This window comes from Protopterus annectens, chromosome 5.part0 (genome assembly GCF_019279795.1).
Source record: "Protopterus annectens isolate FY-2018-M chromosome 5.part0, PAN1.0, whole genome shotgun sequence".
NCBI lineage: Eukaryota > Metazoa > Chordata > Ceratodontiformes > Protopteridae > Protopterus > Protopterus annectens.
In genome coordinates, this window is record NC_056735.1 from 1,413,670,154 (window position 1) to 1,413,695,313 (window position 25,160).

At 39.0% G+C, this 25,160-nt stretch overlaps 1 protein-coding gene across 1 annotated transcript in view; it reads left to right on the forward strand.

The window, feature by feature from the left end:
- The window catches only part of MTMR2 (myotubularin related protein 2), an 853,325-nt gene that overhangs the window by 408,031 nt on the left and 420,134 nt on the right, over positions 1 to 25,160 (forward strand). The window lies entirely within an intron of this gene.

Sequence of the window (25,160 nt, forward strand, 5' to 3'; positions counted from 1 at the left end):
TTTTAAACAGTTAAGCCACACCATGTGCACAAGTGCTACATTTTATCTAGTGTGCAATGACACTGACTGGTCAGCCTTTTGTACTGCAGCCAGTTCAGGAATAGGTACAGGTAGTGGGTCCAAGAGTTGTATGGTCAGCGTCACAGAAACTAATTAGCTGGAGGGTAGTCGCTCAATTGTTGGATTGTGTGGGCTGAAACTGTTTTCCTGTGGCCCTGTATGGAGACTGTCATGCTAGCCTTCAAAATGAAACAGGCTGTAGAAGAGCTACATGGTGCTTGTGAGAAGCAGCTTGCCTCTGTTGGTGGCACTGCATGCTTGAAATCTGTAAGAGTAGAGCTAGAATCCAGAATGTGTCTCTATTAAGGATTGTAAAAGAAGACTATTGAGAGTTTTCAGCAGCTGTCTCAGAGGGTTCATAGTCCATTTTTTTTATCATAAAAGGATTCTTGTGGAGGATCCCCCTGCCTTTACTTCTCAGGACTCAGGAGTAGACCAGGAAATATAACATTCCTTTGGTGTGTGTGTGTGTGTGTGTGTGTGTGTGTGTGTGTGTGTGTGTGTGTGTGTGTGTGTTTGTGTGTGTGTGTATATACAAAGTGCATTCTATATAATGATATATAGTATGTATAAATACATACTGTATGTATAATGTTTGTGTGCCTGTATGTATGTGCGTATATGTATATACACAAACCAAAAAAATAGGGAAAACCAGTTCTACAGGAATGATGACAGTATATGACGTGCTCAGGTAAACTGTTGTCATAAATACAATGTAAGATCCGTGTTAAAGATCACCTTGCATTCTTATTAAAAACAAGAAAATAGGATTCAAGCTGGTGTTGCTTGTTTAACTTATAGTTTATTAAGTAAAAACAAAAGATGAGTGCTTTCACTCCTGTGACAGCTTCATCAGTTCTAAGTTATACATTTAAGTAATAAGTAATATATACATTTCAGTTTACCATAAAAAAGCCATGTAAATTACAATTAAGGCAATAATGCAAGAGCACATAAACAGATCACATTCAGTGACAGTGATTGGAACACTGGTACATACTTAGTCTGCATTTTTATTGTGATTGGTGCTGTATACTCTAAGTAAGTACAAAACCACTCTGCTGGTCAGTGAGATGCACATAGTTGGAAATAACAATGTAAACATCTAGTCCTGTATTTATGTTATATTATTATAGTAAATAATACTCAAACAGATGGCAGTGGGATTCACTTTTGTGTGAAATACTGTGGTGCTAGTGGGGAGGAGTATAGCTGCACTCAAAAGAGAAATATGCAGTTAAGGGCAGAAGTGTAATTAGAACGTAGCACTGTGTGTGAGTTTAGGAAGTATCTGAGAAACAAGGAAAAAAAGAGAATTACACTTGAGGCTGGTACCAAAACAAGATAAAAGAAAAAACAAGTGTGAAGATGTGTGTGAAAATTACCAGTCTCAGAATATACAGAGGAGGAGAAATGAGAGTCAGAGATGGGTCATACAAAAGGAAAGAGTTAAGCCAAATAAAAAAAAAAATGTGTTAACTGCATGTGCAAAAACTATGCATGTATGTGTGTGTGTATGTGTGTGTGTATGTATGTATATATATATATATATATATATATATATATATATATATATATATATATTCCATATTTCCCTGAAAATAAAACTAGGTCTTATACTTTTTCCTCCGCCAAAATACGCATTAGGGCTTATTATCAGGGGATGTTTTATTTACCCCCCCCATACAGCAGTCTACATTTATTCATGTAAAAAAATCAGCATTTATTCATGTACACAAATTGACATTTATTTGGTACTTTTCTCTTATTGAACAACAGTTGTAGGTAACGCGTTAACAGTTGTATGAGTATTCTACAAAAACAGTGCAACAAACATTTCAACTTCAAAATATCTACACCTTGGCTTTCACAGTGCAATATTTCATGCTTAACAGAAAGTGCAGAAAAATCTCAATACATGTGTATTGGAAGAGGGGAATAAAACAGGTGAATAACTGCCACTTTTTGAGTGGTGATGCTTTCTTTATGCCTTACCCAAACCGTAAGAGGAAAATGATGGAAAGTCATAAAAATGAAGTCTGGGAACTAGTGGCCTTACTTTGTAATTACCCCTTGATAATGAAACGTTGCCTTAATACAGTAAAGTCAAAATAACTGATGAGCTTGCTGGCAGCTGAAAGCAGAAGCAATCCTTTCTGTTACCCTGATAACGGAAAAGTTATTCAAATACAGTCATGTCATCTTCTTCTGGAACACTGTCATAAGTCTCCAACCCCCGAATTCCGTTCTGAATTTCTTTCGACTCCATTTCCTGTAGAACCACCCCCCCTAACTATATATACTAACACCAGGATCGCACTACAGTGGGGAAAAGGAAATATACCTTTGGCTTGCCATAGAGTACTACTTGTCAGTGAAATGAGTTTTAGGTGAAATGAGCTTTAGGTGATTTGGTCTCAGTGAAATGGGTTTCAGTGAAATGGTCTTAGGTGAAGTGATACGAATCCATATATATATATATATATATATATATATAAAATATATATATGTATATGGTTCTACCAGGCGACAACGCGGAAACATAACGACCGGAAAAATCGAGCCCAGCCAGAAGATCGTTCAGAAGAAGAACCGGCAGCGGCCTCCTCAAGAAGACGGTCGAAGACCCGACCCGACGATGAAAGGACCGGCACCGAGGATGCCGACGCGAGGCTAAAAAAAAGTGTGTAAGTATCGGTAGCGGTAGTTGCGGTGCAAGTAAGGTAAGTGTGGATATTGGTGGTCTGTGGGGATAGGGGGTGGGGGGGTTAGGTGTGGTTTAGGGGTTAGGGGGAAGGTAGTGATTGTGTGTGGGTTAGAGGGGGGATAAGGGGTTAAGGGTGGATAAGTGTCAGGGGGTGTGGGAGGAGTGTCAGTAAGTGAGGTGGGGGAGTGTGTTGAGTTAGGGGGGGGGGAGGGTTGAGTGTGTTAGGGTTAGGTGTGGGATAGGTGTTGTGCGGTAGTGACAGACCTTAGGGTTAGGGTTTTGGGTTAGGGTTGTAGTTGTAGTTGTAGGTGTGTGTTGTGGTTGTGGTTTTTAGGGATTGTTTGTGTGGTGTTTGTGTTGTTGGTGTTTTTGTTTTGTGATTGTTTATGTTGTGTGTTATTTTTTTTTGTTGTGGTGTGTTGTGTGTGTTGTTTGTGTTTTGTGTTTTACCGTCGTTTGTTTCGTTGTTTTGTATGTGGGGTTTTTGTTGTTTGTTTGGGGTTTTGTATGGTTTTAGGGGTTTCATGTATATATATACATACATACACACACACACACACATAGACACACGCATGCACACACATATATCCGCAAATTTATATGTATGCAAACATACAAATATATAAATTTACATGCACATACATACATATATACACAAATACATACATACTTATGTACACACTCATATACTGTGCATATATATATGTGTGTGTGTATGTATATATATATATATATATATATATATATATATATATATATATATATATATATATATATGTAAACAACCAAATACACATACAAATACAAACATGCATGCATATACACATTCAGAAAGCTGTATGTATGTATAGGTATATATATAAATACACATGCATACATGTGCACATACACAAATGCAGGCACATAAACATATATAAATGCACATGGATACACACATAAATATATGCACACACAAAAATACCACTGACTGTCCAAGTAATACATAAAGGAAGTTGTGTAAAGTGAAATTGTGTGCCTTACCTTATGCTTACATAAAATTATTGAAAAGTGCTTTCACCCATTTTTGTTAATAAAGTAAAGGGCTTCCTCAGATCTCATTATGCTTGCATGTACTAATGGGGTAGTTCATACTACTGATTATACATATCAAAGTATGAACACTTCAAGTTGACATTAAAATAATCATCAGATAATTATCTGTTACAAAGGAAAGAAAAATAAATATGAAAAAAAATGTATATATACATATATAAAATTAAACATCTAGTACTGAAGATAAAAATGAAAATAAAAATCATCATGCAAAGCCATGAAAAAGAGTGAAAGAAAAAAAATGTGCTGCCTTCAGTAAAAGTTATTGTGGTCCGGTTTCTTTAATTCGAGTATTCTCTTAGTGGAGCATGTCTGATTGAGTACGGGTCTCCACAAAATCTGCCATTCATTTTTTCCTAGCATTGTATTCAGATTGCCTTGTAATGGGCCCAAATTTGTTCTCTCTATTACATGAAAAACAAACTTCTCGTAGTTCCTGCATATCTGAGCATGTCTGGATAATGTTTGTTTTTTTTTTAAGTCCTTAAACCTGATGTCTGAAAGGTGTTTGCTCACTCTTATTTTGAGGGGATTAATTGTTTTTCCAATGTAAAATGCTTTGCATTTTGTGCAGCTTGCCTGGTATACTGTAAAGTTACTATTGGAATTATATCTGTCATTGCAAGAATATTTCTTTTTTGAGTTTGCTCATATAAAATAGTTCTTTTGACTCAAATGCACAGCATCTGCAGCCTGGGGGTTGCAGGGGAAAGGTTCCTACCTATCTGTGGGTGCACTAATTCTTTTAACATTTTCTACCCAGCTTCTAATATTTTTCCTTTTCGGTAAATGAAGGATGGTTGTGGGTCTAGAATCTGACTGATAGATTGGTTTCCCCTAATGATGCTCCAGTTTTCAACAATTTTTCTTTTTATTATGTGTGAATCTTTGGAGTAAGGTAGGACAATATCCCTTTTATATTTGTCATTTCCTTCACTGATGTTTGGTTTTATGGCTTGTAATGGTTTCCTTCTTGGGGGAGGGAGTTCAGCAGCTCTGGATCATTATTTTGTTTGAGGAGTTTAATGAGCCAACAAATTTTCATTTTATCCTCTTCCCAGAAAGTCTTGCTGCAGTTGATCTACGTTGATGTGAAATTGGTCCATCTCTCCAGAAACTCTGGCCATTCTCATTCCCTGTGATTTGATGACATTTTTCTTAATAATTTTGGGTGCATGCTGTTAGCATGTAGAAATAAATTCATTTGTGTAGGTTTTCTGTACAGTGCATTCTTAAGCTTCTTCTTTTTTCTGTTGTTATAGATGGCGATGTCCAGGAATTCCACCTTATCATAGCTATAGTGGTTGGTGAAGTGTAAAAAGTCTATGGTGTTTTCGATATAGAAGAAAAAGTTATGCAGCTTGTCCAGGGAGCCTTCCCTTGTGATAAAGATATTGTCAATAAAATGATAGTAACAATCCATGTATGGAAATGAATTCTGGGGAAAAGATGGCGTTCTCTTCCCATTTTGCCAAGGCTCCCATAGCAGCTCCCATACATATCCCCTTGTTTCTTTGTAACATTTCTGATTGAAGTGAAAGTAGTTGTTTATGAATATGATATCCAGCATATTCTCAATAGCTTTAATTTCTCTTTGTGTGGTGTTGGTCCTTGAGCCCATGTATTCTTTCATAGCACTAATACAGTAGTTATGGGGAAGAACAGTGTATAAGGCTTCTACGTCAGTCATGACAAGTATTGTCTCCAGCTGTATTTTTATTTCTTTGATTTTTTTTTTTTCAGAAAATCGAGTGAGTCCAAAATGAAAGAGTGAGCACTCCTAGTGAGCTCTTTAATCATAAATTATTTATAAATGGATAAAGTTTCAGTGGCTGAACCACCTCCTGCTATTACTTAGGTTCATAGGTAGGTACTAGGCTAGCGGCCTAGGGCCTATATAATTCTAGCCAAAAAAGTTCCCTGGCTTTCGCCACCCAAGAAAGTTATTTTCCTGCACCCCTGTCTAGCAGAGCCACAGAAGTGATCCCCGGGGGTGAATTTCCTATTTCCCATCCAGTTGTCAAGAGTTGAGGAGCTTTGCTTGACATGAATGGGTAGTCTGTTCCAGAGCATGGGAAGTCTCTGGAACAGGAATCTATCCCTCCAGCATGTTCTGTTTATTGTGGTGGCAAGGTTTGGGACCAAGGAGCGTGTGGCTCAGAGGGATTGGGGTTTCTTTAAATGTAGCATGTCCAGCAGATCTGGGTTTGACATGACTTTGTATGTTAGGCAGAGGTTGCCTCTGAGTAGGCGATAAGTGACGTAGAGCTGGAGGTTTTTGAGATGGTCTGCGTATGGCATCTGTTTGAGGCCGGTAACCCTCTTAGTGAGGTATTTCTGTGGCCTTTCTAGTTGTAGATGTCTTGCAAGGTACATGCCAAATGGGGTGTTGTACTCTATAGTGGGTCTAATGAGGGATGAGTAGAGAGGAACAGTGACCTCTTTTGTTTTGAAGGTGAACCCCTTAGTGATGAGGTGTGCCATGTAGAAGGATTTCATGACTACTGTGCCGATGTGATTATCAAAGGAGAGACTACTGTCCACCTGTGTCCCAAGGTCTCTTATCAGACCTTCGGTGTTTAGTAGGTTATTGCCTATGTGGTAGTTCATGGATACAGTGTTTTTCCCAAAGAGGATGGCAATGCACTTCTTGGCATTGAGCTTGAGGCCATGACTTTGACACCAAACATCAGTCTCAGTGAGACCCCTTTGTAGAATGTCCACATCATTAGGCAATTCTGTTATGGCACCTAGTTTGCAGTTGTCTGTGAACTTCATTAGCCAAAGACCTGCTGTATTAGCCTGGACTTCTGAGAAGTAGATGCCAAACAGGAGAGGACCCATGACTGAGCCCTATGGTACTCCACTTGTCACTGGTCTGAAGTTGTATTTGGAGTCAGCTACTTTCACTGTGTGGGTTCTGTCAGTGAGCTAGTTGGCCACCCATCTTGTGGCATAGGGATTTATGCCCAGTCTATTGAGTTTATCTAAAATTCCAGAGTAGGGGATGGTGTTGAAAGCCTTGGCAAAGTCAAGATAGGCTGTAAGCACCACCTTACCCTCATCCACGGCTCTGGTGACTGCTTCAAAGTAGTCAGTCAGGTTTAGGAGACATGACCTACCTTTTACAAACCCCAAACTGAGTGGGGACCAGAGTTTGGAAGTTACCTATGTTCGTGTTTATAAGCTCCAAGATGATACATTCCATGGCCTTGCAGACCAGGCTCGTCAGGCTAATGGGGCAGTAGTTCCTGGAGTCCGTGTTGACGCCCCCTTTATGGAGTTGGATAACTGTCACTGTGCTCCATCCACTAGTCACAAAGCCTGAAGTGAGGCTATGATTGAACATGGTACTTAGGTGGGGTGCCAGTTCGTTCCGTAGTTGGTGCAGAATGCAGCCTGGGATGTTGTCAGGTCCCATGGATGCTGTGTTCTTGGCTTTGGAGAGTGCAGTATTTACTTGTGCAGCCGTGATTACAGGGGCTTTGCAGTCTTCCGTTATAGTGATGGGCCCTGTGGGGGGTGAGGGGGGTGAAGTTTGCACTGAACCTATCTTCCAGGATGTTGGCAATATCATTTGGTTCTGTATATCTAGTGCCATTATGCTGTAGCTTAGGGCAGATCTGAGTGTTGCCATTGAGATTCTTGACATAGCTGTAGAATAATTTGTGGTTGTCTTTAGAATCAGTGGTGATTTTATTTTCGTAACTAGCTTTGGAGGATTTTAAGAGGGATCTCAGCTTCTTACTGAGGCTGACCAGGGAGTTCCTGCAATCAGGGGATTTTACTCTTTTTTGCAACAGCTTCTTCCTTCTGTTGTAGAGTTTGTTATGGCAGGGGACCACTAGATTGGCTTCCTTTTTTTGGAGGATAGCGTCTTGGTTCTGTTGGGGATGGCACAATCCATGCACTCGTGTGTGTGCTTATACAGTGCATTTGTATAGGATTCAGCAGTCATACCTGTATTTTCCATCTGTATGGGTGTCGTGAAGCTTGCCACTTCTGTCTTAAGAAGCATGAAGTTGGCTTTGGAGAAAATTTTTACAGTGGTTTCCTTAATGGAGGGGGGTGGGGCGGGATATTGATGTCTAGAGTGATTAGTTTGTGGTCAGATCTGACCATCGAGGAGTTGACCTCTGGCATGGAACATCGGTTGCCCATATTGGTAATGAGCAGGTCCAGGATATTGCTGCCCCTGGTGGGGGTATGCAAGCTGTTCCAGGACATTGGAATTTATGAATTCCAGAAAGCGTTGAGCAAATGAGTTTTAGTACATGAGTAGTTTTCCCAGCTGATGGTGGGGTAGGTGAAATTGCCCATTATTAGGGTATTGGGCTGTACCTTATTATTACTCAGTATATCAAGAAACGTGGAGTGGGCATCCTGGGGCATGGTGGGGGATCTGTAACAAGCTACAACCTGGATTGCAATCTTGCCCAGTGTTAGTTGCACTTGAATAATTTCAGATGCATTATGTTGAGCAACTAGCCTGGCGGTATGGATATCCTTAATGAATATGAACACGCCTCCTCCTTTAATGTTTCGGTCCAGATTAGGTGACCCAAAGGTGTGGTATGAATTATAACCTGGTAATGCAGGGGTGCTGTCTTGAGCTTTGAACCATGTCTCCCTCACTGCACAGATGTCAATGTTCTCCATTTTAAGGAGTGCCTCAAGTGAGTGCATTTTGAGGTTTAGACTTCTAGCATTGAGTAGCATTACTCTCAGATTATGGTTGCTTATACCTGCTATGATGGTGAGTTTGTCATTTGAACCTTGCCTAAAAAAGGCACTATAGGGGTGGCAAGACCCTTAGCCAGTATCCGGAATCCCAGGGGTGACATGTGCAGGCCATCTCTGGCAAAGTATCGCAGTCTGTTGTTCATGTCATCTCAGGCAGACAGACACTGGATCCCCTTGGAATGACACCAGAAGCGTAGCCGATTGTTGAAGTCCATCATTTTGTCCTTGTATTGTGGTATCATTCTGGCAGGATGATTCTCAGGGCTATGGTCATACCTGCCTGGGCTACATGTGACCTGAGTGTTTGCATTATGTGGTGGATCCTGGCACCTGACACAGCTGACACTTTCTCCTTGTTTATTCTGGAGAGTGGGACTTCAGTGTGCCTGACTATAGAGTCAGCTATGACTAGTGTGTTGGGTACGTTATTTTGCCTTTTAGGCTGAGGTTGAGTGGCACACATGTGTCATTTGGGTAGTGTTGGGGAGTGGTGGTTGCTTGCATTTCAGCTTTGGAGGTCTCTGTTGTTTGGGCAGATTCTTATTGAGGGCGTCCGTGAATGTAGGTGTGTGTTTTGTGTTACTGTGTGTGGGTTTAGGTGGTGTAGGCTTTGATGGACTATGTGTTGAGTGTGGTGTGCTGCAGGTGTTTATATTCTCCTCTTGACTGTCTAATACAGTCTTGGCTGAAGAGAGCTTGGCTTCCAGTATGGCTATATAAGTGTATCTCTCACAGGTGGTTGTGTTGGTTGGTAGGAGGAGCGGATTGTCATTGTACATGAGGCAATTGCTACATTGCCCCAAGATGCCCAGATTCATCAGGTGGGCAGGGGAAAATACCGGGAGCTGACCCTTAGACATGCCTGCTTAGGTGCTTATTAATTTAAGTACTAAAAACTGTTTTCCTCATAACAAGTGAGGAAGAGGTTGAGTGCTGCAGTAATTTGTATATTATTTAGTGCTTGCAATGAGTTTTGAACAAGTGCTCAGCACAAGGAAACAGTTTTGTGTGCTAAAACTAGAAAACTGGCTAGTTCTGAGGGAAAATTAGAAGAGCAGACTTTCTGGTACCGGGAATAGTTTAACTGTAGTTAAACGGCGCTGCACTATGCACAAAACCACACAAACACGGGTTTTTAAACAGAAAGATGAAGAAATAGCCCAAAATGGCTAGTAAAACTACAGATTCTGAGCTGAAACCGCTCCTCCAGCGACATATAGGTTGCTTAAAGCTCACCACTCTCACTGATGAGCAGAGAAGCTTCCTTCTATTTTAGTAAGGTCTGGGCAACCCAGAAAATACAAAACAGCCCAGAATTCAGCAAAATATGAAAACCGGACTCTACTGGTTATAGAAGGGCGGGAAATGAGTAGAGAGATAGGATTTTTTTTTTCAAAAATTAAAACAGATACAGTAAAACAAACACTTTTAAAGCAGAAAAATGGCTATCGCACTTGAGTGTGTAGCCCTCAACAGTTGAAAAACACTTAAGGAGGATTTTTCACATTTTTTGAAGTTTTGGGATGCTAAAAAATTGCAGTATCGTAGGGTGGGAGACTGTCAGAAAACCAAACAAATCATTGTCTAGAAGTCTCTCTTGTTAAGCATAACAAGTCTGATGTCAATGACCTTGTAAGCTGTTGTGACTTGTTCAATGGCTACTCTGTTGTTGAAATTCTGATTCCTTAGCATTTCTTCAGTTCTCTGATTGTATTTCTCAGTGTCTGTAATGAAGATGCCACCACCTTTGTCTGCTTTTCATAATCCTTCTTGTCACTTCTTCACTGAGTCATTTTTGAGTGGACAGCTGTTCTTGTGTGAGGTTATAAAATTTCCTTTTGCAAGGTTTACTAGAATTCTATGTATATCGTCCTCACATTTCTCTTCATATGCACAGATGGTAGGGTGAAGTAGGTGGCAGAAGTTGCTAGGTTTTTTCCATTTGTTCTTCATTGCCTGCTGTTCTGTCCCTAGATCATACCCTTCTCAAAGTTGTCTGTTTCTCTTTTCTCTCTCATGAAAACATATTTTAAGGTTCAGTTTTCTACAAAACAGCTTAAGGTCAAGGACTGTAGTGACAAGGTTGCTTCTATTATGTGGAATAAAGTTAAGTCCTTTTTCTAGTACTTTGGTTTCTTCATACATTAATGGTGTTCAGAAATGGTTCCAGATTTTGTTCTTGTGTGTGTTTGGCAAGGGCTGGTCTGACCCTGGCTGGTGTGTGTTTCATTTTCTATTTGTATCCTGGAAATCCCTTGTTGCCCTGTTTGGTTGATATGTCCTTGGGGCAGAGGGCTCTTCTGTAAGTCTTTTTCTTTTTGTTGTGCTGTTTGGGTGTTTGCTGCTGAAACCATACTTGTGATGCCCTCCTCATTCACTGATTCTGTGGAGTTTTGTCTGGTGGTGATGCTCTGCTTACTATTGGAAAATCCTGCTGTGGGTTGTAAAAGCCATGTGCTAAGTTTACTTGAGTGTCTGAGGAAGAGTTACACAGATAAGGATGGTAGTTTGTGTCAGTTCAACTCCTATTAGGGCTAGCTTTTTAGTCTTCAAATTCTGCATCATGTTGGGAGCCAGGACTGTTGGAAAGGCAGATGTTACTGCCTGTTGATAGTTTCTCTGTTTCTGTTAGATTTTTGTGACTGTAGTCATTTTGTCTCTTGCCAGCTTTGTAAGTTGCCTGGTTTTGATATTTTGCTCAAATTTGGCCACCCTCTCTTTCATGAGTTTCAGTGTTTCTGATGTGAAAACATTTTGAAATGAATGTTTAACTTTAGTTTGCAGTTCCATAATGGATGCTTCCTGTATGGCTTGCTGCTATTTGTTGTTTTCCTGTTTCTTCTAGTATATTATACCATTTCTTGTTGAGATCAGGATCCATGTAATTCCATATGGGTTTTTGTTAATTCCAAGTCCTCTGGGAACGAGTTCATTCTCCAGATTTGTGCTTAGGTTTATTTCCTCCCATTGGTGGTTCTTTATTTTTTTTCAGTTGTCTCTCCAGTATCTGTTGTGCTTTCCTTATTTCAAGCTGTTCATTTTTTGAGGGGTCCAGCAGTATGGTGCTACCATGATGTAGATTCCTTTTAAAACTGTAAGCTTGGAGTAAGTCAAAGATAGTCTCAGGAAGACCTTGGTCATTGCTGAGACCTGCAGGAGTGTCATTGAATTTGTTTGCCAAGTTTTGATGGATTGCCTTCATTCTGAAAAGGATTTTGTTGAAAGTCCAGGTGCATAAACCCGATTCAGTAGTCTAGGAACAAGAAAATGCTTCTCTTTCCTGTATAAGAAGCCAATGTACCAGTCCTTGTACTTGTAAGTTGACCTGGTTAGACAGGGGATAATCAGGACAAATGCATAATCAGACAACAAAACCTAGTACTGAGGAAATGTAGTTTTCCAGCCTTAAGTGTAGGAAACACTTTCCTTAAGGAAAAACAAACCAAAAAATAGGGAAAACTGTTGCACAGGAATGGAACAATAACAGCATATGACGTGCTCAAACAAACTGTTGTCAAATCCATATTAAAGATCACCTTATTAAAAACAAGAAAACAGGATTCAAGCTGGTATTGCTTGTTTAACCTATGGTTTAGTAAGTAAAAACAAAAGATGAGCGTTTTCACTCCTGTCAGAGCTTCATCAGATCTAAGTTATACATTTAAGTGATAAGTGATATATACTTTTCAATGTACCATAAAAAGCCATGTAAATTACAAGGAAGGCAGTAATACAAAAGTACATAAACAGAGCACATTCAGTGACTGTGACTGGAACACTGGTACATACTTTGCATTTTTATTGTGACCAGTACTTACAGTCTAAGTACAAAACCACTATGTATCTGTTCGTTAGTGTGATGCATATAGTGACAAATAATGTAAACATTTAGTTGTGTATTTATGTTATATTACTATAGTAAATAATAAACAGATGGCAGTGAGATTCACGTCTGTGTGAAATACTGTGATGCAGTGAGGTCATAAACGTCCTAAGGCAAAAACACAGCATCTATGGGACCTGATAACATCCCAGGTCGTGTCCTACATGGGCTCAAACAAGAATTAGCAACACCATTGGGTACTCTTTCCAATCATAGTTTAAGCACCAGCTTCATCCCAGCTGAAATGGAAAATAGCCACCATTATTCCCTTGTACAAAGGTGGTGCTTCCACTGAACCCGGCAGCTATAGACCTATTAGCCTGACTAGCCTTATCTGCAGGGCCATGGAGTGAATCATCATGCACCTTATCAACAAAGATATAGGTAATCTCCAAACACTTCACCCCACTCAGTTTGGATTTGTCAAAGGGAGATCATGCCTGTTAAACCTAGTGGAGATCTTTGAGACAGTCACCAAGGTCCTGGATGAGGGGAAATCTGTGTATACAGCCTATCCAGACTTAGCCAAGCTTTTGACACTATCCCCCACTCAGGCATCATTTGTGACAAACTCACCCAGCTAGGTATCAACCCTTATATCATTAGATGGGTCGTTAACTGGCTTACTGATAGAACACATATAGTCAAAATAGGGGAGAGGAATCAACCTCCAACAGCAGACCTATAGCCAGTGGTGTTCCACAGGGGTCAGTCCTGGGACCTCTACTTTTTAATATCTATTCCTCCAAAGTACAAGCAAAAACTAAAGGTCTGTGGCTGACAAAGTTTGCTGATGACTGAAAACTGGGAGTGGTCATAGAATCTCCAAATGATGTCAACATCCTACAAGAGGGTCTTACACAAACAAATAATTGGTGCCAAAGTCATGGTCTTAAACTTCGTGCAAAAAAATGTATTACCATCCCTTTCAGTAAGAGTGATGTTCCTGTTAACTACCACATCGATAGCAACATCCTAAGTATATGCTCAGTGGTGAGAGACCTGGGCAAACAGGTTGACAGCAATCTTACCTTTGATCACCATGTCTCCACAGTGATAAGAATGGCATTCTATATTGCTCATCTCATAAGTAAGAGCATTGCCTCCAGAAAAAAAGAAGTTATAATCTCCCTTTACTCTTCCCTCATCAGGCCAATAACTGAGTACAATGCCCCTTCTGGTGTGTACCTTTCCGGGCACCTGCAGCAATTGGAGAAACCACAAAGGTACCTCGTAAGGAAAATGCAAGGTCTTCAGCATCTGTCCTATGTGGATCATCTGAAATCACTGTCACATTATTCTGTGTACAGACTACTCAGAGAGGATCTCTGCCTTGCATATAAGGCACTCTCTGACCCTGCTTTATTGGAAATGCTGCATATCCTCAAGTCAGATAGTACATGGGTTACTCACTCTAAAGACCTTAACCTGGTATGTGACATTAATAGAACCTGCTTAGTAACTTCCTATGATTCTATGCTAGTGGGGAAGAGTACGGTAGTTATCTGAGCTCAAAAAAGAATTATGCTGCTAAGGGCTGAGGTGTAATTAGGAATTAGCAACTGTGTGTGAGTCTTGTAAGTATTTGAGAAAAAAGAAAAGAAAATTACACTCTGGATGGTACCAAGACAAGTTGGAATAAAAAACAAGTGTGAAGATGTGTGTGTGGGAAAATTACCAGTCTCTGAGCACGTATGTGTGTGTCCTTTAACTGAGTCTCTAGTCATGAAATGTCTTATGTCATATACCCATTTAGTCAGAGCTGCAATATATTATTTATTGAGATCATGTAACAACAGAGCTAAGGAAAATAGTTCTTTCCTCTTGTCTTTTTTTAAGTTGTAGGATGTGAATTTATTTATTTATTTATTTTTTGCATAATTTGTTTATTAAAAAGAAGCAGGTGCACAAACTTCTGCAGAAAAAGAAATGTGAACATGCAAATACAACAGATCCTATCATACATAGTTGAAAAAACACAAGGAGAAAAAACAAAATATACAAACAAAATCTTATTGGGCATTGTCAGTATGAAACCTGCTCAAGTGGTATATTATTATGAGAAATGCTGTCAGAGAGCCTAATTAGGGTGTGTGAAGAGGTCCCACGTCTTGCTCTGTAAATCAGAGAAACAAAGCCACGGGTCCCTCCTTTTAAGGAACTTCTGCTTTTCTTCCACTTTCTTCAGACAAGTCATACAACATTTCTTATCTTCCATTGTGGGAGGATGGGTTGATTTCCATCTTTTAGTGATATTTTTTTCTATTGGTTCTTTGTGCTAAGAAATCAAATTCTCTTACTGGGTCTGTTAATTCAGACTCTGTGTCCAACCAAAGAAAGTACATTTCTTCTGATAACATCCACCCCCTTACCCCAAATTTGTTCTGCCAAACCCTCCAACCCCATTCTAAACATTCATAATCCATCACACCTCCAAAAGATATGAAGGCAGTCCTCTGCCTCTGGTGAATGGCACCTGAGAAGTGTCTGAATTCCACATTTTTTCCCATATTGCCCTGTGCTTGGTAATCACTGACCCCTTGCCCACTTGTAATGCCCTGGAAACCAGAGCCTTGGTTAGGGGACTGTACTGCCTGGCATCCTGAAGCATGTGCATTAAATCCAATGTATAAATCCCGCTATTTGTGACCAACTTCATTTTTCTTGCCTGTTTAAGGAAATGGGTATATCTAAGCAAAAGTGCCTGGGGAAGTTCAAATCTCACACAGACAATCTGCCAAGGCATCATTTGATCAGAATTTATCAATCGGTAGCAATATGTCAGATGTGCCTTGCCTCCTGCATTGTCAAAAGAATAATCTGCTGCAATATGTCTGCCGCCCCCCCTGGCTAATGAGTACCAATTTGTAGGGGTCTAAAGTAGGAATATTTTCAGTTGTCACAGACTGAATGTCTTTCCTCAACTCATCCAATCATACATTTTGCCGATCTTCCCAATTGCTTCCAAAAAACTGTCCCCACCATTTGACATCAGGCTACTGAGTAATCTCTTCCTGAAGCGTTCACTTCCAAATGGCCCTATATGTGGTTGCCTGCAATCTTAAGAAATCCACAAAGCAGACAAACTGCCAATATCTCACTAAATCAGGAGATCAAAAACCAACCTGTTGCATATACAGAATTAATCCTTCCCACTCTACTCTAAAATTGGCATTTTCCCACAAAAAAGTCCTTGTCATATTATTTAAACTTTTGGTTACTTGGTGCAGAGGAGAAGAGCCAATAGACTTCACCAGACAGAGGACATGAGGAAAAATAAATAAATTGCAAGGCCTGTACCTTTTGGTCTAGGAGTAAAGTTAAACTGTGCCTTTTCTGGCAGTGATTTCTAAAGGTGGTTCAAAGTTGCTCCCATTCTAATGTACGGGTTGTCTCTTGATTAGAAGCAAACCAAATTCCTAGATACTTTACGTTAATTTGCCCTTCAACAAATGGGAATCTCCTTTTCAGATAATTTGATGTCTCCCAATTCAGGGATATGACACTAGTCTTATCCAGGTTTACCTTATACCCAGACAATTCATAATTTTGGAGAATAAAATTGTTAGAGAGACCAGGTCATCTTAGGGGGGTTTGTAAAGTTTAGGGAAAACATCATCCACAAATAAAGAAATCTTCATGTTCAAAGAGCCCCACTGCCATCCCTGAATATGTGATTTTCAGATGCAGACCACTTAAGGGGTCCAGATAGATAATGAACAAAAGAGGCAACAGTGGACTGTCCCCCTTATTGTCTGGAACACATGTGACAGAGCAACCTTTGCACTTGAGTCAAAGTAAGTAGAGTACAACAAATCCTCCATAAAACACAAAACAAAAAAAAAACTCCCACTCCACCTTACTAAATGCCTTCTTGGCATCCAAACTGTGTAATAACAAAGGACTCCCTGTGACTTCAGCCTTTTTAAGTATCAAGTTGGTATGGATTATGTTATCAAATGCCCAATGCCTAGGGACAAACCCGCACTGATCTGGATGAATAATTTGTTGGAGAAAAGATGAAATCCTCCTTGCTAAGATGCCCATTAATATCTAATAATCATAGTTCAAGACCTTAGTGGATCTGTATGAGGCAGATTTCAGGGGATCTTTGCCTTTTTAAAGATAACCAGTATTACCCCTTGCTTCCAGGAAGAGGGGAAGGGGGTTCTTCCTGCAGACTGTTATTCATTAAGGTAAACAAAATGGTCTTAATTATGTCACAGTCCCAATTGCCACACTTCAATGGAAGTCCCATCTAATCCAGGGGATTTACCTTTCTTCTGTCTGGCACCTGCTTCGTCTAACCTGCCTGGAGTAATAGGTACCAAAAGTTGTTTTATTGGACTTTGATTAGAGACCATTAAGATCATATCCATGAAAAAGGAGGACTGAGACATCTCTTCCTCCCCCACCTGAATCTGGGAAGTGTACAAAGTCTTGTAATAGTCTCTGAAGGAGATCATTATGCAGGATGGGTCATTAGTTGTCGTGTTGGTCCCCATTTTATAAATTTAAGGGACCATACATTTCACTTTATTTTGTCTTAGGTGCACCGTAAAATAACCTTGAATTTCTTGGTGAGGAGACTGCCTATGCTGGTTGAATAGTGACTTGTAAGTCTAATTTAGTGTCAGTGCAGCTCTGGACCACTTGCTTGGCAAAGCCAAGCTTCCAAACCTGGTCCTGATCAGGTACATTAGTACTTAGTTGAAAATTCCTAATAGTCTGCAGTGCTACCCTATATCTCTTAACACCTTAAATTCTTATTTTCCTTAAGTGGTGGCATAGCTTCTCAGAAAAAAATGTTTTATAGTGGTCCCATATATCACTTGACCCCAATATACTACTACAAAATATACTCTGCATTGCTTCCACTGTCCAGTTATGAAATGTGGGATCTTTCAACATAAAAACTTGGAAGTAAAGATGCTTCTCATAAAGTGTTAAAGTGAGAAATCATAAGATAGTATTGGGACGAATGGTCTGACAGGAATATAGGCCCAGTTACAAAGGTTTGCAGTTCATGAATTTGTTCAGTAAACCTATAAATACTGTTTATTCTGGACCATACTTTTGTACTTTGGGAAATAATATGTATATCCTGAGTCACCTCCCTGCAAATTACTCATTCCCACATCTGTTAGTCCTTGGTTTATGAAGAGGTCCCTGACCTGCCTGTTCTCACCTGTTTACCTTTAAGAGAGATCCACTTCTATACCCAGCATTGACAATCCTGTTTGTTGCTAATCTGATTCCTTTTCCCCCTGCATTGAAAACTATACCATCTGCAAATATCTAACAACTAAGTTATCAGTTCTGTATAGACTGGGAACTTGGAATTTGGAGGGAAATACACAAAAGCAACCATCACAAGTGCCTACTAATATACCTTTCACTGCTGTCATCCTTCCTGCCTTACTTGTCAGCTATATGATCATGTGTGTCTACTTTAGTTCAGCGAATGATCAGATAATCAAATGCTGTTAGTTCGAACACCAATTGTTGAACCTGCAAAATAGCGAACAGCCGGAACAGCAAATTTTTTTCCCAGGGAAAGAAATCTCTGGTCCAGCCACCTGGGTTGTGCCGTTTCCTCCAGTGTAGTGTGGAGTTGGTATATTTAAGTAAGGGGGGTGTGGGGGTGAAGCCCCCCTACTTCAGTTAGTGCTTTTTTTTTTTTTTTTTTTTTTTGGGAACAGCGATTTTTTTCCCTGGGGGGAAAAAAAAATTGCTGTTCTGGCTGTTCGCTGTTTTGAGTTTTTGAGATTTAGGGGTCGATATAACAACGTTCGATCATCTTATCGTTCATTGTTATAATATAGACCCAATCATCTATATCAAAGTTTAAACCTGCCCTTTGAAGGAGTGCAGCTCCTCTCCTTTTCCATGTTTGGTAGGCAGAACTGGCAAAAAAATCCTTCCTATCCAGTAAATGTGTGAGCTGACTTGTCAGATTTGTACCTTGAAGGGCCAACAAATCCACTTGTAATTTCCTGTCTATTTTAATGGGGTTATTCAAGCCATTCACATTTCAACTAGTTAGCAATAACCAAAACAAAAAAATCGGTCTGCAACACTAAATAAAAACAAAAAAAAAAACTTGCAGTCACCAGGAAAGTGAAAAGTACATTTTAATTCATAAGCACTTTAATAACATATGGACTTCATCAGCTAAAAATCTCTGTTTGTCTTCCTTAAGTAGTTTAGTATAACACTGCCATCTTGTGGTTTAAAATCAAAATTAAATACATTAACTTTAATATACTGTAACACTACAAAAATACATATTTGAATTTAAAAACTTGTTTAAATTCTAAGTTAACAAAAACAATATAGTCTTAAAAATTAAGAAAAACAGTATAGTCTTAAAAACTATTTCAAAAGTACTGTCTTCCTTAAACTATTTAAGGAAGACAAATGAAGGAGATTTTATCTGATGAAGTTCACATGAAAGGGTTATGAATTAAAATGGACTTTGCACTTTCAGGTAACTGCAAGTTTGTTTTTTGATTTCAACTAGTTAGCTTAACAAAAGCCATCATTTAAGCATATAAACTTCCCCTTAGATTTGGAATGGGCCCTTCTTCCCATCACACCCCTTTCCACAATTAAAAAAAGTTATGTTAGGATATTCATCTGTATAACGTACTTCCTTCAATACAAGTCATTGTAACAACAAAAATAAAAATAACTCCAAAAGCCCCATGCCCTTAAACTCAACCAAAAAAAAAAAAAAAGACAAACATCAACAACATTGTTCCAATTTGTAATAACAAAGCCATTGCTACTCCCAAGGAGAGAGACACTGTTCTTTATCTGGCGACTCATACTGACCACTGAAAAAGAAAATACAGTGGATCCATCTTAATTAGACAGAAACCTTAACTATCTTGACTGAGCACTGTCTGGACCAGAATCAGCCAAGTCGACATAACATAAGTTCAGTACATAAATAAAGTAACTGTTCCATTAGCTACCAGAAGACCTAAAGGAACTGTGTTCTTCTCAGCACACTCTAATCCTGGAAGGCATGTTAGCCATTGTATGGACATCTACAACTGTTGTTATTCTAACAGGACCACTTTTTTCACAAAAATCAACAGCTGTTTGTATCTTTGCCAAGGGGGGGTGATTTTCATATTATTGCCTTTCTGGATGTACATATGCCTCTGTCACAATAAAAGTGGGATAACTATTGAGGCCATTCAGAAGGCCTTTTTCATGGAGGCAGTGTTCACTTCTAATGTCTTTTTCAAGAAAATGTTGCAACATTGTATCTGTAAGTCAGCTACATGATTTGGACAAGTTGTAAATTATTGAACAAACAAATTGTCGAACTGCAGAAATTCAAACTCAGATGTTCAAAACTGCAAAACATCCACCTTCTACAAAACACTTCTAAAACAACTCACTTGCACCCACCTCCCTTGCACACTCCCTGCTACTTTCATATGCTAATTCTGAGATCATCAAACTACAGCTGGGAAAGGGGAAAAAATACTTCCTGCTGTATCACAATCTTGGGCAAATGGCTACCAGCATAATTCGATATTTAGCAGTTTCAAACGTTTGAGTTTGATGTTCTGCAATTCAGCAATGTTTTCATTCAGTAATTACAAGGGGGGAGCACATGAGTGACATTATGTACTTCTGGTTTACATTATAAAGTAGATGCTCAGTATACTCACCACACTATACATACTCAGTATCTTACATACTGCTAAGAGGTGACCTGTGTCTAGCATACAAGGCATCCTCCGACCCATCACTGATGGATTTAGTGCACATCAGCAATTAAATGGCATCAGAAATACTCGATCTAGAGATCTAAACCTCTTCTGCAACATCAACAGAATGATTTGGAGGGACAGCTGTATCTCACAGAGGATACTGCTGCTATGGAACAGACTCCCCATCCACATAAAATAAAGAACATCCAGCTAATAATCTAGACATCTAATTAACGTAAAATATGAATACCAAATAGCATATAACTCTTCTGCTATTAGTAGGAGTGAGGGATACTACTCAGAAACACACATTTAAAAAAATGAGAATGACAAAAATGATGCAAAAATTTAAGCACATTATCAAAGAGACAGTATACCATCTGTAGACATTAATGAACTGTATTGTAGAATTCTACCATGCAAGGTCATTTAGTTTTGCTTCAGAAAAAGGGAGCAGTAAGATATATGTCCTTTTTATTTATATTATTGTTGCCAGTAGTGTCTTGGTCATGTAGTATGGTTTTCCATGACCAAGACAGCTTCAAAATCACATGTAATGAGGGTAATTCAGAAAGTTGTGTGATGTGATAAATCAAGCCTGATAACAGGGACATACCTCCAAAAATATGGACATCTTGTGCAGAAGTAAATCAGACGTGAAAATGATGTTCCACCAAAATAGGGACAGTTGAGAACTCTGATCTAGCTGTAAGTTCTGTTGTATTCTTAGTAAATGGATGATCCTGCACTGAAATATTGTGTTTTTTCTTTGTGTAATAAACCAAGCCATTGTTTTTTTTTTGTGTATTGTAGTGTTTACCTTTTTAATACGTTTTCTTTGCTTGTTCTTTATGGTTGGTTTCCAGATTAGAATGTCAGGCTGTGTTCTAGTCATTCTCAAACTGTCTGCAGCCACTTTCTTGACAATCTCACCAGTCCTCCTCCTTTTCAAAATTCCCAGTTTTATATCAAGGCAGTGGCTGAATACGCCACTCAGATAGGTATTTTGCAATGGTCATTGAGCTGCATTTATTGGGATTTTATAAAGGGTGTGCTGCCCTTCTTTATACAGTTGATCATTGAGACAGGTTCTATGATTTTAATGGCACTGAGGTGTTACTTGTGCTTATCTAGGCTTATATTGTCTATTTCATGGATTAACTTGTTTTTGCTGAGTCTGGCACATGTGATAATGTAATCTGCACATAACTGTTTGCACTTATCTTTTATGCACTATGATGACAAACAAGGCACTATATCATGTAGTCATAATAACTTCAGTGGTGAATTATTGAACCATAAATCATCAGGAAATGAATTATCATGATTTTGCTGTATTGATAAAATGAGTTCTAATTTGATTTTCAAGACTTAAACAATATCCCTCAAACTTTGGTTTGAGAAAAATTGCACCGATGTTAAAAGAAAGGTAAATAGAACCATAAGAAAGGCCAAGTGATCAGATATGAGCTAGAGAATCATGGAATACTGTTTTTGTGACTAGAAGGGAAAATAAGAAGCTCCTAAAAAACAAAGGGAAATGGGGCTTTTTGTGTTAATCTCTGGACTGGAATGGGATCTGCATTTAACCATAGGAATCATCAAGCCATTAGGTCGAAAGATAAAAGTCTGGGGACATAAGTGCCAGTATGCAGGGCCAGTGATAATATAACTTAAGAAAAGTGGTATTGCTATCATACCTGTTTACAGGGCTGGCCTGTGGTTAACTGGGGCCCTAGGCAAAAGGGCTCCATGGTTCCCACCACCCTGTGCCCCCATCCTGGTCTACCTATACCATCCATGTTGCTTTTTTCTTCCTTTTTCTCACAGTTTGTCTTACTCTTCCATTTTTCCTGTATTCATTCAATATATTTTAAAGAAACCATTTCTTTCCTACAAAAAAATAAACAAATAAATGCTGGGAAAGCACCCCTGCAAGAGATGCGCCCTAGGCGCCCGCCTAGTTGGCCTATGCCTAAGGCTGGTTATGTTACTGATGAAGTTGAGAAATATGGTCTGAATATAAAAAGGGATGGCTTGATTAAAAAAGGAAAAAAAAAGTTGCACAAGGTATTAAGAAAAGTTAAACAGTATGGATTTCCAAGATGGCTGCACACTAAGTAACAGATTAATTTCAGTTGTCACAGTGTGAAAGCAGAAACACAGAAAAGAGAACCAATGAATCTGTCTTTTAAGTGCACTGCCTGGATGCCAAAAAAAAAAATTAGAGAATCTGAAAGAAAATCAATCACAAAAGGTAAAGAGAAAACACTGGCTGGGAAGACTCCTAGTAAAAATAAAGTGTCAGAATCCCTGCCAAAGGCTAAAATAATTCTGTGGGAGCAGACAATATATCTGGCAGCATTCTCATCATTGCCAAGTATGCAATAACAGAGCCTCTAAAACTGTTCAACCTCATCCTATCCACAGGGTTAAGTGGACAATGGCCACTGTAATTCCCCTACACAAGCTTGGACTACAGACCCAGGTAATTAGAGGCCCATCATCTTTAACAGACCTGTATGTAAAGCCATGGAATGTATCATAATGGAGCTAATTTCTGCAGGTATAAGCAACTTAACTGATCTAGATGCCAAGAACCTAGTAAACTATTCTGAAAAGGTTACACAGGCTGTGGGCAGTGGTTACTCAGTGCATACTGCTTATATTGACCATGCCAAGGCTTTTTGACACTGTCCCCCATACTTGTATTATTAAAAATTGCACAAACTTAATGTAAATGCCTGCACTTTCTGCTAGATTGCAAACTAGACATCCCATAGATCCCAGGTTTGAAAGTTGCTGGTACCCTCTATTAACATAAAATTGTAACTAGTGGGGTACCAACGGGATCAGTGCTGGGCCATCCTTTTTCTGTTTGGCATTTACTTTGCAGACATCCAATCCAATGTCACAGAAGTGTGGTTGACCAAGTTTGCTGATGACTGCAAGATGGGCAGTGACATTCACTCATTCGCTGATACTAAGCAGTTCCGGCAAGGGGTGGAGTATGCACATAACCGAAGTACAAAAAAGTATGGTGTAATACCATTCAATAAAAAAAATGTTCCCAATTCATATGTTATAAATGTTACTCCTTTTCAGACAATTTGATCATCATGTGTTCACCACAGTCAGTAAATCCTTCTATCTGTCCCAGTTAATTTCCAAGAGAATATCTTCAAGAGCCAAAGAAGTCATCTTAACACTGTCATCTTTTCTTATCAGATACATTACTGAATATAATGCCCTCTTTGAAATGTATAAATCTGGCCCCAAAGATTTCTAACAAAGAAAATTAAAAGCCTTACATCTTTCAACTATTGAGACAGATTAACATAACTCTCCTTATACTCAGCAGCCTACAGGCTACTCTGAGGTGACCTGTGTCTCATTTTTTGAACAACGAAGGAGCCAATCCTATTTGAACTCCTATTCCTTTGCAAAACCAGTGACTCTACAAACAGCTCATACAGGGACTTAAATCTACACCAACAAATAAGCAAGACTCTCTAGAGTGATAGGTTCCTAACTCACTGTATTCCCAACCTATGGAATAAGCTGCCACTAGAGGTCAAACAAACTACTACCTTAACTTCCTTTAAGACTAGGCATGATGATTGAATAGATTGACAGAATCTAACACCAGGGCTATCATGTGTGGCCCTGCTTGATTTGGGAAGTGAGCACTAAGTGTTTGGAAATGGAGGCACAGACTTCTAAGTGTCTGTACTTAAAAGTGTATTTGTTCATTTTACGGTCTTTATTTTTATTTGCCTAGTATTGATCCCATGTTCCTACTTTAAGAATTATAATCAAAAGATGAAATTGCTGAAATGCCAGAATCATAGTGAATGCCCTCTAAAATTATTTTCTCAATTACATAATTTACAATTACTCAAAACATGAATCAAAGTTTTAGGATGGGACTCACATATATACAAAGACGAAGTAAGTTGAAATCTGTATTATAAAATAATGCTCGTTACTATTCAAAAGCAAGCATGTGGACAGCCCAACCAGCATGCAAACTGTAAATCGAGCATATACCAATAGAAAAAGTCCATCCTCTGAAGTACAATTGAGCGCCTAGACTTTCTACTACCGTATGCTTAGAGGACAGAGAAAAATACAAGAAAAATCAGGTACTTTCTGCAAAAGTAAAGAAAGACTAACATACGTGATGCTCTTTGCATTTCTGCACTGTCCCTCATAAAATCTTGGCAGTTATAACTCTCAACTGTTCAGATTTACACAGAATGTTCAGGTTTTTGCCTCATAGTTTTGGTCTGTTCCTCATCAAAATTGTATTTTTCTGGGAGACCACTCTGTGGATTGAAGTCATTAAATAATGACAGAAATTTTAGGTTCAGGCTTAATATCCTTCCAAAAACGCATGCTAACACAAAACTTGTTATTCTAGCAATTTTCTAAGTTTATAAGAGCACTATTTAAAATCTGTCCCTAATTTTGGACCTTTGTCCCTCCACTATGTTGGGCTTTGTCCAGATTTATTTTATTATGAGTATGTCGGTCAGAAATAAATGAAAAAAACAGCAATGGAGATTCTCCTTTCTCCATTGCTTCTCCTGCACTACACTGATATACTGTGCAAATGTGGGAAAGCTGACATAACAAATTCCTTTTTAACCCATACTCCTAAGTAAGCCATTTTATCATGTCCCCATAACTATGGGTATTGCTAAACCAATTCTTGTGTGGGTACATAGTTTACAGCGATTGCCTTTGCTTTATCTTCAGTAATTTTGTATCACCAAAACTTGAAACTGTCTCAGAATGTTCCACAGCACTCATGTCCTTTTCTGGTTTTATCAGGTACAAAATTAAGATGTTCTGCAAATAAAGCCAACTTTTCTTGATTACCATATCAATTTTATCCTTGAATTTATGAGTCCCTTATTCTCTTTGTCAATGGCTG